Raw genomic sequence first — 20,367 nt, 5'->3', positions numbered from 1 at the left:
GCATCGGGCTCCCTGCTCAGCGGGGAGTCTGCTTCTCCCTCTCCCGCTCCCCCCTCTTGTGCTCTTTCTCTCTCTCACTCTCTCTCTCAAATAAATAAATAAAATCTTTAAAAAAAAAAAAAAGAATTACCCTCCCTAATTAACCAATGATCTTTCTGTTCTCCACTGAGGACACACAGTGGCTTTGAGACATTTCACTAATGATGCCCAGAATGTATACAGGTAAAGGTGAGAGTATGGTAGGGTGTAGTCTGTGGCCATTTGGCCATCACCACTCAGCTGTGTGTGTCCCTCTTGTTGTGGGACATTCAGACAAATGGCCTCCTTCTTAGAGCCAACAAATTGTGGGGCTCTTTTCTTTTCAGCATCCCTCACATACACATATACCCTCTGGAGTTCCTCTGTCACTACACAATCTTCATCTTGAGGTTTATCATCAGGTGAACTAGATTGGGGGTGGAATAGAGAACTAGAGACACAGCATCTGATCTTTTGCTCTTTTTCTCCCTTTCTTACCCTATCCAATCCATATACTCAGATGTGTTCTCTCCATAATATCCCAAGATTCTTTCTATATAGTAAAATAAAAATCCATGTCTCCAATTTTTTTAATGTAAGAAATATTGGAATTTATAAATTCTTTTGTTTTTCATTTAAGCCTAGATTGTAAAACTACTGTTTTATTGGGACATGAAAGCTGTCATTTACCATACACTTGACATCTTTGTTCCAGATTACGTGACTCTCCCCTGGATCATGGAAATGCTTTAATGGCTGGGTAGTCAAGAAGGCTATAATTTAAAAGAAATACAAAATACATGATCTTATCTTTTAAAAATATTACACCCATTTTCTAGCTCAAAAATAATGTAAAATGAAATATAAAGATTCTGGCATATTTCACAAACCAAAGGAGAACCTTCATCTTAGCCTAGAATTGACTGGCGCCAGGGCTCAACACATTGTGAGAAACCTCATTTATATTTTCTACCTTACCCTCCATGTCTTTTTATGGCTTTTATTTTTTCATCTCTTTTACCAGTTTTTTATTTTCTGGACCAGCTTTCTCTATATCCTTGTCTAAAAAATGGAAAATATTGGATCCCTATTAAGCTCTCCGGTTTTTATATTTCCTTTTCAAGAATCCAGCTTTAATGGGACTGGAACACCACTGCCGTTTTCCCTTTCCAATTTACTAAATAGAAAACTTTAATTGCTCTAGTTTGGATTATCAGCCCATCTTTCATTCATCTTTTGGTCAAGGGAACAAAATGGCATAGCATAAGTGTGAAATCATTCTTCATATGCATCAGGGTTGGGAGTGAGATTTCTTTTCCATTCCTTTATATATATAAGAGTATAAGGCAAACATGTATAAATATGCACTATAATATTCCTCCTAGTATTTCTATTGCTTTATTTCTATTTACTTATGAAATAAACCTGACACTTTCTTGTTCAGTTCTAAAGTATACATGGTGAATTATTTTCTGAGTAAAACTTTTTTTTTTTTTAATTTGAGGGCTTAAACCCTTTTATACTCACCTTCCTTCTGAGCTTTCCCCAGATAATGTCTCAGGATACTTTAACAAATCATTTAGGATTTTTTTTTTTTAAAGAAAATCTCCTGGGATTATTAATCTGTTCCAGAGTAAAGGTCATAGTTTTCAGGATTTACTTTTTATTCCTCTCTGTTTTCCAGGACTTTGAAATTTTTCAAAATCAGTGACTTTTCTAGGACATTTTTCCCAGTGAATGCTGTTTTAACTAATAAATCTACCTTGCATCAGTCTGGTGTCATTTTGAGATCTTATAGATTAACCTGTATCTTGACTAATAATAATATTTATTATGAAAAAAAATTTTTTCTGCTTTAGCTGCTGACATGATCAAGGATATTGGGCTCCTAATATCAAGCCATCCTTGCATTCTAGTTATAAACTTTGTATAGGCTATATTTATTTGTAAAATACTGGTAGATTCTAATTCTTTATTAGAATCTAATTTCATTTTGGATTATGAACTAACATTCAAAAATGACTTTGAGGGCTTTTGTTATTATTTTTATAAATATTATCTACCTTTGACAGATGCTGGTATCAATATTCTGCTGCTTTCAAAAAGATGTTGCAAGCATTATATTCTTAGTTCTTTGCAATAACTTAAATAGAATTTAGATTTAAAAAAATATAAATAGGATTAGCAATACTGGTTGGCTTAAGTGTTAAAATAATTTGGACTTAATCCCTAGTGAGGCTGTTCATGGCAGTTCTGGGGTCTCCAGCATTTTTCCCAGTTGTGGTCCTAAATCCATCTGAAGTGGAGGCAGCAAATTTTGGAGTTCTTGCTGGTGTGAGTACAAACTGGTGGTGGTTGGAGCAGGTGATGTTGGAGAAAGTGCACTAACAATCCAGCTAATCCAGAACCACTTTGTAGATGAATACGATCCCACCACAGAAGATTCTCACTGAAAACAGGTGGTTATAGATGGTGAAACCTGTCTGTTGGACATACTGCATACAGATGGTCAAGAAGAGTACAGTGTCATGAGAGACCAATACATGAGACAGGTAAAGGCTTCCTCTGTGTATTTGCCATCAATAATAGCAACAGATTAAGCAAGTAAAAGACTCAGATGATATACCTATGGTACTAGTAGGAAACAAGTGTGATTTGTCAACAAGGACAGCTGACACAAAACAAGCCCATGAACTGGCCAAGTTATGGGATTCCATTCACTGAAACCTCAGCCAAGACCAGAAGGTTGTCAAAGATGCCTTTTACAAACTGCCTTTTAAGTATCAAATGAAGAAATTCAATAGCAATAATGATGGGACTCAAGGTTGTATGGGGTTACCATGCATGGTGATGTAACAAATACTTTTAAAGTTATAGCATCAAAAAAGAGCCACTGTCTAGCTGCACCAACACCCCGGTCTTGAATTTCCTGGAGGAGAAGCATTCCTCTTGCAATCTTCAGTCTCACAAAGAAGCTCCTGCTACTTCTCCAACTCTCAGTAGATCAGTACAATATTCTCTATTTGAGAAGTTCTCTGAATAACTACCTCCTCACTTGGTTGTCTGACCAGAGCAATGAACCACTATTTTCCACCCTGGGTTCTCCCTCAACACACACAAAAAAACTTCTGCCATCCCAAGTTTTTCATCTGAAAAGTACAGAGAACATAACTGAAGACATGAAATTCTGTAGGAAACAATGTCTTAAGCTCTAAAGTAGCAACTGCTGGTGACTTCTTTTTTTTTTCTTTTTTAATGCTGAACTATGTTGGGTTTTGAAGAAATGTCATAAATTACTGTTTTGCTGAGAATATAGTTAACTTGCCATTAGATTTATTTATAATGTTATTGGCTATGTTCTCTAAATTGGCATCAGCTTTGCATTAATAAATAGAAATAATAATAATAATACTAATTTGGGCTTAAATCTTTACCTTCTTTACCTTCTTTACCTTCATTGGGAGGTTTCCTTTGTCCACTTTCCCTATTGCTTCTACAGTAATTTTTGTTTCTTTGTTTAGGTTTTGATAGTTTCTTAATTTTTGCCAATCAATTTTTTGCTAGAAAATCACGTACTTCATTTAGGCTGTCATATTCTTTTATACAGAATTGAATAAATATTCTCATTTAAAAATATCTTCTATGTTTTTCATTTTTTAATTTGGTAAAAATCATAATAAAGAAAGCTAGAATAATACTACTTATTCATTTAAGGGGAGAGATATTAAGGACATTATTAGCAAATGCAATTCAAGAGTTGATGAAAGCATAATCTGTCATAGGATGAACAATTTGGTCCAATGAAGTCACATGGATTTATTGTTAAAGTTCAGTTTTCTTCACTTTCTTGTTGTTGACTCTTATATAATTTAACCTCTCTGAGCCCCACATTTTAAAAATACTGAGGAAAGAATGCCTGCTTTAAAATATCTTGTCAGGATCACTGAAATAATCAATATAATTGACTAGTAGAGCAATAACACAGAGATAATGCTCAGTAAATTTTATTTTCACTTAAGATAGAGTTTGCCACTAAATAGAGTTTATTTTAGAAATCCAAGGATGATTCAATGTTTTGAGTTTAAATAAAATTAAATAAGGAAAATTAAGTGATCACCAAATGGATGATAACGTCAATACCAATACCTCAACCTCACAACAAATAAAATTGTATAAATGATACAGAGAACAATATTGAATTTATTTTCCACAATATGTTTCTAAAAGACCAATGATATAAAAATAAGTCACATATTTTAAATCATTAAATTCTAATTAGATAAGATATTAATTGGGTTAAATATTAATTGTATCAATTAAATGAAATTATTTAATTAGATTAAATTAATTAATTAAAACCAAACTTTAATTTATTAAATACATTTTTTTTCTTTCACAATAATCTGTGTAAAGTGAAACATCCTTTTCTCTGAAGTTCGATCCTGAGTTAAATCAGAACCTCAGATTCCCAGCTCCATGCAAGGAGGCTTTTTCTAACTGCCATTTCCAAAAGAAGGAAAAACCAAAAGTTCTACTGATCTACGTATCTATTTTTGTGCCAGTGTCATACTTTTTTCATTACTGTAGCTTTATAGTGTATCTTGATATCTGGGATTGTGATACCTCCAACTTTGTTCCTTTTTTCTCAAGATTGGTATAGTAATCAAAACAGTATGATACTGGCACAAAAATAGACACATAGGAAGGATAGACAGCCCAGAAATAAATCCATACCTATATGGTCAATTAATTTACAACAAAGTAGGCAAGAATATAATGGGGGAAAAGACAGTCTTTTCAGTAAATGGTGTTGGAAAAACTGGACAGCTGGCATACAAAAGAATGAAAGCTGGAACACTTTCTTATACCATACACAAAAATAAACTCAAAATAGATGAAAGACTTAAATGTGAGATGTGAAATCATAAAACTCCTAAAAGAAAATACAGATAGTAATCTTTTGGACATAGACCTCAGCAAGATATTTATGGAAATGTCTCCATAATGGAAAGAAAATGAAAGCAAAAATAAACTACTGGGACTATACCAAGATAAATAGCATTTACACATCAAGGGAAACCATCAGGAGCGCCTGAGTGGCTCAGTCAGTTAAGCATCTGACTTTGGCTCAGGTCATGATCCCAGGGTCCCAGGATCAAGCCCACATGGGGCTCCCTGCTTAGTGGGGAGCCTGCTTCTCCCTCTCCCTCTGCTGCTCCCTCTGCTTATACTCTCTCCCTCTCTCTCCATCTGTCAACTAAAGAAACAAACAAATAATCTTTTAAAGAAAGGGAAACCATTAACAAAACAAAAAGGCAACCTAGTGAATAAGAGAAGATATTTGCAAATGATATATCCAATAAAGGGTTAATATCCAAAATATTTAAAGAATTAATACAACTCAACACCAAAAAGAAGAAGAAGAAGAAGAAGAAGAAGAAGAAGAAGAAGAAGAAGAAGAAGCAGCAGCAGCTGATTAAATACTGGACAGAGGACAGGAATAAACATTTTTCCAAAGAAGACATATAAATGGCCAACAGACACACTAAATATTAGGGAAATGCAAAGCAAAACCACAGTGAGATATCACTTATATCAGTCGGAATGGCTATTATCAAAAAGATAAGAAATAACAAGTTTTAGTGAAGATGTGGAGAAAAAAGAACCCTCATGCACTGTTTTTTTTTTAAGATTTTATTTATTTATTTGACAGAGAGAGAGACAGCGAGAGCAGGAACACAAGCAGGGGGAGTGGGAGAGGGAAGAGCGGGCTTCCTGCAGAGCAGGGAGCCCTATGTGGGGCTTAACCCCAGGACCCTGGGATCATGACCTGAGCAGAAGGCAGATGCTTAACAACTGAGCCGCCCAGGTGCCCCTGTCATGCACTGTTGATAGGAATTTAAATTGGTTCAATCATTGTGGAAACAGTATAGAGGTTCCTCAAAAATTTTTAAAAATAGAAATACCATATGATATAGTAATTCCACTGCTTGGTATTTACCCAAAGAAAACAAAAACACTAATTTGAAAAGATATATACACCTCTATGTTTATTGTAGCATTATTTACAGTAGTCAAATTATGGAAGCAGGCCATGTCCATTGATAGATGAATGAATAAAGAAGATGTGGGGCACTGAACCATAAAAAAGAATGAAATATTGCCACTTGCAACAACATGGATGGACCTAGAAGGTATTACACTAATTGAAATAAGTCAGACAGAGATAGACTAAGGCCATATGATTTCATTAATATGTAGAATCGAAAAAACAAAACAAATGAACAAACAAACAAACAAAAGACTCTTAAATACAAAGAACAAACTGGTAGTTGCCGGAGGGGAGGTTGGTGGGGAGACGGGCAAAAAGATGAAGGGGATTAAGAGGTACAAACTTCCAGATATAAAAGAAAGAAGGCATGGGATGAAAAGTATAGCATAGGGAATACAATCAATAATATTTGTAATAACATTGAATGGTGACAAATGGCGACCATACTTATGGTAAGCATTGAGTAATGTATAGAATTTTCAAATGAATCTGTTGTACACCTGAAACTAATATAATATTGCATGTCAATTATACTTCAATTAAAAAGTTTGTTCAGAATTTAAAGAGTCCTGTTATTCTGTTCTGTTGATTCTCTCATGATTGCATGTTATGCCTGCGAAAAATAGGAAATCTGGATTTGTAATGCAACCTCCAGTTTTTGAAAAATACCCCAAGTTAACCAATGTATGACAAAAAATCACACAGCTCAAGCAGTGCAATCGTCTGATGCAAGATACAGATTGCAGTAGGACATGTGGTAGAAACCAAGGACCAACAGCATTGCTTGTGAAATAGTAGTTTATCATGTTTCATGTATGGGAGTTTTGCATTATACCCAACTAAAAAGCTAATATCAAAGAAAGCTGTACTGTGTATCTTATAATTTTGCCATGACATATTTCTTTCAAATTTCACATATATACATATACATGTACATGCATTCATATGTATTTTACCAAATGCACACCATGTTGCCATAGTAATTGGACCGGGGGGGTGCCAACTACATCAAGGTGTCACTTGGACCCTAGTATTGATGCCTGATCCTTTGCCAATGTTTTCCTTTCCTCCATGGTAAATTTCCCTAGGTAGGGAGTAGGTGGATATTGTTAACCTTGCCCACCAGCTGGCCTCAATTATATCAGACATGTTTCAATGCTTATCTCTGAGGGTAGAAGTCTGGATTTCAGAAGTTTTGGTTCCAAAAGAACCTGGATTCATTAGATAATTTTACTCACACTTTCCCAGAGAATTTTTTGTGCTATGTATCATACATACCACCATATTTCTGTGTGAGTAATGGGAGAAGGGGAATCACCAGACATACATATATAGAAATGCTATTAATGGCTGCGTCAGAATGACTTGTAAATTTCCATTCTGATGACCTAGATAAAACAAATAAAATATGTCCCAATGTGACCAGATGCCCCTAATAGTTAACGTTTAAATAAAATTTCCCATCACTAGGGCATATATATACATTCACTTACACACACACACACACACACACTGATTTGTTTTAAATTACACCTTCTTATTGTACTGTAAGCTCCATGAGGACAAGGATTTACACATTGCTATATTCCAATATCTAACACAGTTTCTAGTGCATTATATATATTCAGTAAATGTCTGTTAAATCAATAAATTAAATATGTATATGCTAATACAAAAAATAATTCATAGATATATTCTAAAGCAACATTCACATAAAATTTTGTTGGCACAGACTTGGCCATTCATTGATACATTATCTATAGTTGCTTTCTCATCACAATAGCAGATTTTAGCAGCTGCAGCAGAGACAGTAAGGCCCTCAAAGCCTAATAAATCTACTATTGGACCCTTTACAGACAATGTTTGCTAACTCATTTCCCAGAAGCATAACCTTTAAATTTATATGAATAAACATAAATTAAATGAATATTGTTATTGAATACTATTTTGTAATTTCTGGCCAGTGCAGTAATACTAGAAACAAATAAAAATAAACAATGGAAAGATGCAGAGTAAGGTAAAATTATGAGAGGATATTACATTTATTTGAAAAGCAAAAATTAATTATAAAATTATTACAACTAGAAAATGGTTTCTTGATAGTACCAAATTAATTAATTAATTTGAAAAGTATTTTTTGAGTGCATACTGTTCACCAAACTTTGTACTTGATAGGACAGATTTTTAAAAGATGCCTATAAAATATCAAAATTTGTCTTTTTATCTTCTTTCCATCATCTTCTTTAGCCTAGGCTATTAACAACCGCTCTTCAAGTACCTCTGATTGTATCCTTTTCTGGAGCATACACTTCTCAACTAATCAGGTCATTTCCCTGCTTTTTGGTGGTTACCCATTTTACTTGCATAAATCCCACTATACTTCTGTGCTTTATAAAATTCTTCACAATGTTGCCTCAGTTCAAGATCCCCTCAAGATATATATATAGTACAATGGTAGGGACCATGGGCTTTAAAGTCACCCAGTTTGTGTTCAAATCTTGATTCCATCTCTAACTGTATGAATTTGGACAAGTTACTTATCCCTTCTCTGCCTTCATTTCTTCATCTATAAGATGGGAATAGTAATTATATCTATGTAATCAATTGCTAAAAATTAAATAATTTATGTAAAGTGTAGAGGAAAGTCCTTGAAAGATAGCTAGCACTCAGTAAATTAGCCTGTGATTACCTGTGCAACTTCAAGTCTTCCAAATTCATATTCCACACCCCAGGATTACTTCTGCAATACTGAACAAACTAAGCCTATGAACATGATAGCGCTTTCCTTACATGCTCCCTTTGACATCCCCACACCTATCCTGCTGTGGTTTGGCTATGTCCTACTTTGACTTCAGGTGTCTGTCGAGAATTATGAAGATCTGAGATTTAAGTTTGTAAGTTAGCCAGTTAGCCTGCCCCAGTTTCATGGATGCTGGTAGAAGACATGAATTCTAGGTCAGGGACAAAGGATTTTATTACTCATGGTATTAGCAGAAACAGTTTCAGTATTTGCTCTGGTTCTCTGAGCCCAATTCTCACAGGGTGATGCAAAGAGGGTCAAGCGACACATGCAGTAGATCACCTTACTAGATAGCAACCCTGAGCTTAGAAAAGCTGACTTTTATAATGGTCAGAAAACATGTCTGTCTTTGCTGCCAAGAGAGACACTATATATTCCAAGACCATAAGCAAATCTGCCCTTTGCTCTGGAGTGAAACACTGTTCTATCTTCCAAGGCTATTTTCTGTACAACATTAGTGAAAAGATAGTTGAGAACAAAGGCATCAGTGTCTCTGCTAGCAAGAGGTTTAGAAATGCAAGAGTGCCATGGGACAATGGTATCTTAACAGTCTCCATAGAATTCTTCTATTCTATTTTTCCTCAAGATAGGGTTATTGACCAATGTAAGCTCCTCGGAGACAGATTCCCTGTATTTTTCACTATTTATCCCAATTCCTAGTATAGTTCCTTGCACATAGTAGGCATTCAAAAACGTTTTTGAGCAAAATCGAGAGTCTAGTGTAAGTGACATTATTTTTATTCCTACTGTTACTACCATAACCAATTGGAGAATAAAATTTAAAATATATCTCATTCATATGAGCAACAACTTAAAAATACTTCAGCACTGTACATACTTTATAAAAAATGTGCACTAAGTATATATAGAAATCTACAAAATGACTTTAGTGAAATAAAGAAAGATTTTGGTATATAAAGCTACATGCATAAAGATGGAGCAGGACAGGCTTTGAATTGCAATGAGAAAACATGGATTTTATTTGCATTTTTGCAACTTAAAAAGCTACATGGTCTCAGAGAAAAAGGGGAAGTCTTCATAACTTTTTATGCATTTATTCAACAACAATTTACTGATGCCTTAAGTAGGTGCCAGGTTCTTTTTCAATAGTGATTATCCCTATTAATCCCCCAACCCCCATTATTAAGAGTGTCTCCTTAGAGCAAACCTATAATTGATACAATAAAAGCATTTTTTATTTCTAAGCTTAGTGACCATATAGGAAAAATGTTTGTGTCTTTGTAATAATATATATATTATTATGTATATATTATGTATAGTATGATATAAGCTATCATATATATTATATATATAATTATATATATTATATTGATAGTATCATACTCATATAATTAAATATAATTTTACTCTTATAAAGAAAGGGCAATTCACAATATAAAATTTGGTATTTGTTTTCAAAGCTAACCAAAGCAGCTAGTTAGAAAACTCAAAAATGGTATAAATTTGAATTATCTCAGTAAAGGCCAGAACTACACACACCATTTTTCCTTCACTGTGGATAGAGCCTCCTGGGAAAAAAAAATGACTAATTATTTTACAACACAAAACTAAAGGATAATATTTAGTATTGGTGTAATAACCAGACCCCTGGACAAGACAGTCTCATTATCACTCCCAATAAAATAGCACTTCAGTATTCTTCAAGACTGCCATTACTGTCAAGGATCGTTGGGTGGTGTTTACAAATAGTTAACCAGCCTTCCTCACAGCTGTTCAAAATTGAGGGCTCATGAACACTTATGCAAGCAGAGTAAAATCTTATAAGCACAGATGAGCAGGAAGAGCAGTGGTACACCAAATGCATAACAAATAAGAATTTTAATTCATCTCATCATGAAAACAATAAGAGATGAAGAAAGAGAGGACAGAGGCCCTGGATGCCCAGAATTAGAGACTTAACTCGGATCAACAGTGCCTGTCAGACTTAATGAAGATTGTTTATAAACACAAATTTGGCATATTTTAGAGCTGAATGTACAAAATAACTGCTCAAGTGCTATTCTAGTTTTGTGGCTGATGTTCGGGGATATTTTTAATTTAATCATTGCTTTGACAATGGGGAATCTAGGCCACAAGGCATTCAGATACTTGTATAATTAAAGTTTCTCTGGGATACTTCACACGCCACGTTTTAGAAGATGTTTAATACTCTTCTAACATTTGGCTACTCAATTTATATTTGTTTGTGAAATATGCAGACCAAAATCCTTAGGTGGTAATATTTTTCTATTTAAGCCATTGTAAAAAGAACCAAGTAGCAAAATCTCAATCATTATTTTGTGGTTTTAAAACTAAGTCCAACCTCCTCGCTTTAGAGGAAAATGAGACAAACAGAGATCAGTTAAAGTCTTTCCCAAAGACCCAGACATGGTAAGTGGCAGCTCAGGTCTCCTGCACCTTAGTCTAGAGTTATTTCTACCATTCATCATTCTTTCAAAGTGAAGTCATTCTGTAAGTGCAAATCTGGGGTGTAACATTCTAGGAAATCAAATTTATCAATAGATATAACATAAACCCAGTCTGCATATGCTGCTTCTGAAAAGCAATGGACTTTGATATTTCATAATTCCCAGTTTCTCTTCCTACTGTCATTTAATAGCAGTGGCACATTCATCTGAGGAAGATTTAGCTAGATGAGATAGGACACTAAAATTTCATCTATGTCTTTGTTTTCAGACATGTGATTTAAAATTTAGTTTACTCTCTTCCTAATAAGGAAACTTAGATTTGTTTCAAAATACAAAATTGCATTTTTATCCTCCTAGGTAAGTGTACACTGATTAATGATTTACAATGTAGTAACATAAAATAATAATTTGGGGAGTTTCAAGCAAATATATGTTCATTCAAATATTAGCTTTATTTTACAGTTTTTTTTTTTTCATTCACTGTCCCTATTTTCTCTAATTCCACTGATGGTAAAATAGTAACAATTAGTAAGATATTTTTTATAATTAATTTTATTTAATTTTCGTTAGCCAGAAAAAAATTCAATGAACCTCTATCTGATCCTCAAGTAAGCCTTAAGGTACATGTAAACTATACAATCATTTTCTAGTTTGCATTCTTCTTTATAGTACATGCTGATGCAAAGTTAACTGTAACCCCTTTAATACACTGAATTGGTGTAGTACCATCTTTAATACCCTACATATGGTCACTATTTTAATACCTTAAGAGTCTGAGTTCATGAAAATATTATTTTCCTTCACAATGCCTACAGAACAAAGTCTAAATTTATAAGAAATCTTTTAAAGATGTTCATGGTTTTTTTTTTTTTTTTAAAGATTTTATTTATTTGACAGAGAGAGACACAGCGAGAGAGGGAACACAAGCAGGGGGGAGTGGGAGAGGGAGAAGCAGGCCCCCCGCAGAGTAGAGAGCCTGATGCGGGGCTCGATTCCAGGACCCTGGGACCATGACCTGAGCTGAAGGCAGACGCTCAATGACTGAGCCACCCAGGCACCCCAAGATGTTCATGGTTTTGCCTTACATATTGTAGTTCTTGCTATTCTCCAGCAAAAAACATTCTGTTCCACATAGGTAAGTTGCTCTATTAACTCCTAACATTTAGATCATGCATTTCTTCAACAGATATTTATTGAAACAATATTGCTATATATAACATAACAACTATAGTAACAACTAAGTTATGTAAAATAACTTAGTAATCAATTAAACAAATATAAAAATATTAGTTATTAATAGAGTATGTTAAGTACAGTATATACAAGTTATTTAATGGATACTGTGGGAAATGCATGAATATGATATAATTACTGCCTGAAATAATTTCAATGCCCAGTGAAAACATTAACCACATTAGAACCATAAATAAATAGATCTTTAAAAATGAAGTTAAATTAATAATTTAGTTTTTATTATTTATTTTTCTAGTGGTACAGCCTTTCTACACCCTACTTCCATCTCTCATTGCAGAGTTCCCAATCTATATTATGCTAACACTAATCGAAAGAAAATTGAAGTAGCTGTATAATTTGAGACAATGCAGACTTAGAACAAGGATTACTATAGCACTGCATAATGAAAAGGAATCAATTCTCCAGAATGATATAACAATGCTAAATGTATATGCACCTAACAACAGAGCATCAAAATATATGAAGTAAAAACAGAACTGCAAGAAGAAATTTAAAAAATCCACCAGTATAGCTGGAGATTTCAATGTCTCTCAGTAATTGACAGGCAGACCAAAAATCAGTAAACAAGTAGACAGAAAATCAGCAAATTTATAGATGACCAGAGCAGCACTATTAATCAACTGGATCTAATTGATATTTATAGAATAGTCCATCTAACAACAGCAAAATACATAGTCTTCTGAAGCTCACATGAAACATTCACCAACATAGAGTACATTCTGGGCCATAAAACAGATCTTAACAAATTAAAAGGAGTAGAAACCACATAAAATTTGTTTTCACACAATAGAATCAAATTAGAAATCAATTATAAAAAGATGGTTGGAAAATCCCCAAATATTAACCCAATTCTCAATAATATATGGGTCAAAGAAAAACTCAAGAGAAATTTTATTTTTTAAAAAGATTGTATTTATTGGGCGCCTGGGTGGCTCAGTTGGTTAAGCGACTGCCTTCGGCTCAGGTCATGATCCTGGAGTCCCTGGATCGAGTCCCGCATCGGGCTCCCTGCTCGGCAGGGAGTCTGCTTCTCCCTCTGACCCTAACCCCTCTCATGTGCTCTCTCTCATTCTCTCTCTCAAATAAATAAATAAAATCTTAAAAAAAAAAAAAAAAAAAAAAAAAGATTGTATTTATTTATTTGACAGAGAGAGAGAGAAAGAGCACAAGCAGGGGGAGCCTCAGGCAGAGGGTAAGAGAGAAGCAGACTACCCGCTGAGAAGGAGCCCAATGCAGGACTCAGTCCCAAGACCCTGGGATCGTGACCTGAACCAAAGGCAGACACTTAACCAACTGAGCCACCCAGATGCCCCTCAAGAGGAATTTTATAAAAATATTTTGAACTAAGTGAAAATGAAAGTAAACTTATAAAAATTTGTGGGATACAGTGAAAGCAGTGCTGAGAGGGAAATTTATACATTAGATGCATGCATTAGAAAAACTGAGGATCTAACATCAATAACTGAAGTTTCCATCTTAGTAAAATAAGAGAAATAAGTATAATGTATGCCTAAATCAAGTAGAAGAAAAAATAATAAAAATTAGAGCAGAAATATATGAAATTGAAAGGAGGAAAACAATAGGGAAAATGAAGCCAGAAGCTGAATATTTGAAAATACCAATAAAATTGATGAGCTCCTAGCTTTACTAACAAAAAGAGTGAGAAATAAAAATTATGTACATAACAAACCAAAAGAAGTCATCATTACTGATCCTGTGGACATTAAATGTATAATGAGGGAATACTATAAACAACTCTATGTTCACAAATTTGGTAAGACAGATGAAGTAGACAAATTCCTTAAAGACACAAAATATAAAATTCACACAAGGAAATTAACCCTATGTCTATTAAAGAAATTTTATCAATAATTAATAACCTTCCAAAAAAGAAAGCACCAGGGCCAGAGGGTTTCACAGGTGAATTCTACCACAAATTTAAGGAATAAATAATATCATTTTTTTTCACAATTTCTTCCAGAAAATAGAAGCTATAGAGAATCTTTCTGCACTTATTCTATGAGTTCAGCATTACCCTAATATTTAAACCAGGTAAAAACATTACAAGAAAACAAAACTACACAATAATATCTCATGAACACAGACATAACAATTTTCAACAAAATATCAGTAAATAGAAGCCAATAAAGAAGTACACACCATGATCAAATGGGATTCATTCCAGGTATGCAATTCTGGTCCAACATTCAAAAATCAATCAATCGATAGGGAAAAAGAAGAAAAATCCTATGTTCTATCAATTATCACAGAAAAAGTTGTGAAAATCAAGTACCCGCTCATAATAAAAACTCTCAATAAACTAGGAAGTAAGAAAATTTCTTCAGCTTGATAAAGAACATCTACTAAAAAACTAAAGCCAATATAATACTTAATAGTGAAACCGGACTTTTTTTTTGCCTAAGTTGGAAACATAGCAAGAATGTTTGCTCTCACTACTCCAATTCAACATGGTACTACAAGTCCTAGCTTGTGCAATAAAACAAAAACAGAAAGTGACAGGCAAGTAGATTCGATAAGAAAAAAAAAAACAAAACTGTCTTTATTTTCAGATAGCATAATTGTCTATACAGAAAATCCCCCAAAAATCTGCAAATAAATTCCCAGAATTAATAAGCAAGTATAATAAGGTAAAGAACACAAGTTCATATACATAAGACAATTTCTTTCACATATAGCAGCAATGAACAATTAGAATTTGAAATCTTTTTAAAAAGCACCACTTCTGGGTAATAGTACCCAAAACATGAAATCCTTCAGTGTAAGTGTAACAAAATGTGGACAATATTTATATCCATAAAAATAAAAAACATCAATGATAGAAATTTTAAAATTTGTAAACAGATTGGGAGATATTATAAGGAAGGAAGGAAGAGGGAGGGAGGGAGGAAGAGAGAAAGAGAGAGAGGGAGGGAAGGAGGTAGAGAGAGGGAGAGAGGGAGGGAAGGAGGGAATGGAGGAAGGAAAAATAGTGGTAATGATTGCACAATTTTGTGAATATAGCAGAAACCACTGATTAAAAAAAAGTCAACATCAGACACTTGGAGAATCTATGATGACTCTATAGGAATCTCAGGACAGAGGGACTGCTACGTATTTTTTTTCTGTTTTTTTGTTTGTTGTTTCTTGTCTTTTTTATTTAAAATTTTTATTTTAATTCCAATTAGTTAATACACAGTGTTCTATTAGTTTCAAGTGTACGTTTTTATGTATTCTTTTAAAAATGATATGTTTTGAATATTAAGATTTTTAATTCCAATTATTTAAGGATTTTTAGTTTATAAAGTGAGCTGCTCTTTGTAGAAAACAATAGGGAGAAATTTTATGTTTCATGAATTAAAAGTCTCAATATTGGTAAGATGTTAATTACTTTCATCTTGAGCTATAGATTCAACACAATGCCAATTAAAATCCTTGCATGCTATTTTGTAGATATTGACAAACTGATACTAAAAATTTATATGGAAATCAGAAGACACAGAATAGCCAACAAAACACTGAACAAGAATAAAGTTGGGGAATTATCACTACCCAATTTCAAGATTTGCTACTAACCTACAATGATCAAGACAATGCGGTATTGGTGGAAGAATAACCACATAGATTAATGAAACAGAATGCAGGACTCAGATATAATCTATACAAAGATAACCAACTGAATTTTGACAAAGCTGCAAAGGTAATTCAATGGAGAGAGAATAATCTTTTTAATAAATAGTTCTGGAATAATTAGTCATACAAATACAAAACAAAAAAACAAACCCTAGACAAGGATCTTATACATTAAAGACTAAATGAATCCACGGACCTAAATGTAAATTGCAAATTACAAGCCTTATGGAAGAAACCATAGGAGAAAATCGATGTTTCCTGGTTTTGGTAATGAGTTTTTTTTTTGTTTTTTTTTTATGTTATGTTAGTCACCATACAGTAGGTAATGAGTTTTTAGATACTCATTACCAAAGTATGAGCCATGAAAGAAAAAGTTACAAGTTCAACTTTATTAAAATTAAAGACTTCTGCTCTGAAAAAGACACTATTAAGAAAATGCAGAGATAAGCCACAGAGTGGGAGAAAATATTTGAAAAACATATATTTAATAAAGGACTTGTATCTAAAAATATACAAAGAACGTTTAAAAACCAGCAAAGGGAAAACAAACTACCCAGTACAGAAATGAGCAGATCTGAACATACCCCTCACCAAAGAAGATATCCAGATGGAAAATAAGCATATAAAAAGAGGCTCAACTTCATTTGTCATTGGGAAGACAAGGTGGAGTATGTGAAGCACAGAAGATTCTTATGGTGGTCAGACTGTTCTGTATGATACTATAAATGATGAATACAAAACATTAGGTATTTGTCAAAATTCACACAACCTTATAGCATAAAATCTACAACTTAATGCCTGCAAATTAAAAAAAAAAAAAAAAACCTATTTAAGAGGTTGAAGAATTCCAAGATGGAATGCATACTGTGACGACAAAAAAAAAAATCTAAATGCATCACGAATGTGTGAGATAACATCAGTGAATGGGGTGAAGGAATAAATTGCTGACCTAACCCACTTTAGAAATGAGTTCAGTCTGTAAGATTAAAGTCAAAAGAAAATATAATCTAGTTGACAAAGTTGTTTCAGGCAGGGGTTTGAGTTAACAATTCTGGAGCCACTATACATGTACACTAGAATTTGACAAGCAAGTAAGTAAATGAAGGATTGGTGGGAGCTACGTTTCTCAGTGTGGGAATGAGAGGTTTCAAATAAGCAAAGGGAGAAGGCTAGAACAATCCATATGGTGATGGATTAGATGGAAACATCAGTGTAAACTCATGTTTAGTTTGATATATATATATATATATATATACATATATACACAAATGATTACATATGAAAACATTTATAGATTTGTGTATATACATGAGGTAGTATGCACACATACTTCCAGCTCTGTCAGCTGAGAGAGTCTGGAAGCAACATCTCATTAATAGCAAGAATGCCTAGTACTCAGCTCTTGGTTTCTAATACCATTCTCAAAGGAATCAGGGCTCCTTGGAGAAGAGGCTTATTCTAGAACTGGGAAGAAAATTTACAAAATGAGTCTGTAGCATTTCATAGTTCCGGGAAACAAGGAAGTGCTAACACACACATACACATTGATAGAGTTATACTAAAGGGACATAAGAGCTAACTAAAAGGGCCCCTAATGATCAAAACTGCAAGATTATAACCATCAAAACATTGTTGGATTATAATGCAAAGTATAAAATAAATATCCATGAGTACTCTTCCCAAAATTCCTATGTTGAAGCCCTGCCCCTCAATGTTATGATGTTTGGAAATGGGGATGTTAGGAAATACCAGGATTAGATGAGGTCATAAAGGTGGGGCCTTGGTCAGATGGGATTAGTGTTTTTATAAGAATAGACACGAAAGAGATCTATCCCTGCATCCACACAAAGAAGAGATCAGGTGAATACACAGCAAGATGGTGGTCACCTAAAGCCAAGAGAAGAGTTCTTAGAATGATACCTACATTACCAGCATCTTGATTAGGTACATACAGATTCAAATAAATGGCTAAAAAAATAAATGGAAAAAAATAGATAAATTTCCAACACATAAGAATTACAAATAATGTAAGTAAATACTCCCCCTTGAAGAAGTAAAGCATAATTCCCTACTCCTTAAATGTATATTCTGTATAGTGACTTCCTTATAAAGTATAGCATGGGGGAAAATTGTTCCTTTATAAGAGAAATCTGACAAACACGACCTTAGCCAGGTGATCAAGATTAACATCAGCAGTGATAATTCATATTTATAGTATCTACCCTTGACATGATGTGATGTGAATGACACTTTACCTCCGTGGTCTTCCTCCCAAAAACACATAACCTCAGTCTAATCATGAGAAGAACATCAGAGACATCCTAATTGAAGAATATTCTACAAAATACCTGACTAGTACTTCTCAAAACTGTCAGTCTTCAAAAATAAGAAAAGCATGAGAAACTACCAAAGTAAAGGAGTCTAAGGAGACATGACAACTAAATGTAATATGATATCCTAGATGGAATCCTAGAACAGTAAAAGGACATTAGGTAAAAACTATGAAAATCTGAATAAAATATGGACTTTAGTTAATAATAATATATTGATGCACTAGTTGTGAAAATAAACTATACTAATGTAAGATATTAATAATGTAAACATAAAACTATTGTAAGGTAAAAAAAGTTTATTTAAAAAAATAATTTGGTAATATCGTTAATAGTATTGAACTTCCCATTTATCTGTGTATTCTTTCTGTGATAAGATTATACTTCTTGAACCACTGATGTTAAAACTTGTTTTGGCCAATCAAATGTGAGTGGAAGTGTCAGGGACCCTACAGCAAAACACCTATAGGAAGCATCATCCATTGTTAAGTATCTCTTGCATGAAAATATTTTTAAATTAAATAAATAAAAATTTTTATTTTTGAAAATAAATGAAATGAAAATAAATAAAAAATTTTTAAGATTGGAAAGGTTTCTATGGGAGATGGGTAGGGGGAAGGTAGCTTTTCTTTGACATCAAGTCTGTTAAAGTTTCTTAGAGAAAATGCATATATAATTGATATTTTCCCATGAGGTTTGTAGCAAAAGTTGGCCTGAAATTTGGTAGCTAAGGCATGAACTTGGGGTTGTATCATTAAGCCTTTCAAAACAGTCAAATTCACAATTAAAATTTGCATTTAAATTGTGTGCTTATCTATAAAGGATGCCTAAATTAGCATGAATCTTGCATATAATTGCAAAAAAGCTGGGAATAAATGAATTTTTTCCAAAAAAAAAAAAATGTCCCAAATAGAAGCTCTTCTTTCAGCCTGGATCCCAGAATGAATATATCTCATGGAACTGAGCTACAACTGACTCAATCTATATTCATTATTTGATGAGAATGAGAGATACACCTTAGTTGTAATAAGCTACTAAGATTTTGTCATTTCCTATATAACCCAGGAAAGATGACCAATTAAGAAATTTGAACATAGAAGTAGTGTTCTGCTAAAACAAGAACACCAATTTATGTGCCACTGGGTTTGGACTGGGTAAGTTGGTGAAGTGGGTATTTACTGTTGATGAGACAGATGGCAACCCATTGTGCAGGTGCACAGGTGAACATGTTATATAACCATTGCCTCTGATAACTTAGAGGATAGGTAATGTACTGAATGAGCTTTGTGGGTAAGCTGGAAAACAGAAAGCTACTCATGTGCTATTTGCTGCATTTGATAAGGTACTTTAAGAAAGAGAGGCTAACTGACCATAATAAAAAAAAATAAATAAGACAGAGATGAACTCAAAAAAGAATTGGTCAGTTTACTAACAGGGATGAACGATGTAATTTTTTTAATTTCTCTAAGTAAAATATAACATTAGGAAATTTTTAATGAAAGAGGCCAACTAAAACTCAGCCTGATGGCAAAGACTAATTTGGGAGGAGCTAAAACCTCTTCGTAAAATTCGGAAGTCAATGATGAGGCACCCAGTAAATCCCTCCAACCAGAAAAAATGTCTCCAAGAAAAAGGAACTCAGAGTGAGACTCTCCCATGGAATCCTGGCAAATGCCTCGATGCCTAGTTAAATTTGAATTTAAATAACAATTTTTTTTTTAGTATAACTATGTCCCCTACAATATTTGCAACATACTTACATTAAAATATTTGTGGTTTATCAAAATTCAAATTTAACCAAGAGTCCATATTTTGTGTGTTAACCCCATTTGGGGATCAAAACTTCTATAGGCA

General features: G+C 33.6%; 1 pseudogene; it reads left to right on the top strand.

The window, feature by feature from the left end:
- The window catches only part of LOC102735155 (GTPase NRas pseudogene), a 51,512-nt pseudogene extending 48,638 nt beyond the window's left edge, over positions 1 to 2,874 (top strand).
- The last annotated feature ends 17,493 nt before the right edge of the window (positions 2,875 to 20,367 follow it).

The sequence above is a fragment of the Leptonychotes weddellii genome, chromosome 4, assembly GCF_054177405.1.
Source record: "Leptonychotes weddellii isolate Sample4059 chromosome 4, ASM5417740v2, whole genome shotgun sequence".
NCBI classification, from domain to species: Eukaryota; Metazoa; Chordata; class Mammalia; order Carnivora; family Phocidae; genus Leptonychotes; species Leptonychotes weddellii.
Note: the sequence above shows the minus strand (reverse complement) of the source record. Positions and strands in the feature narration are given on the sequence as shown.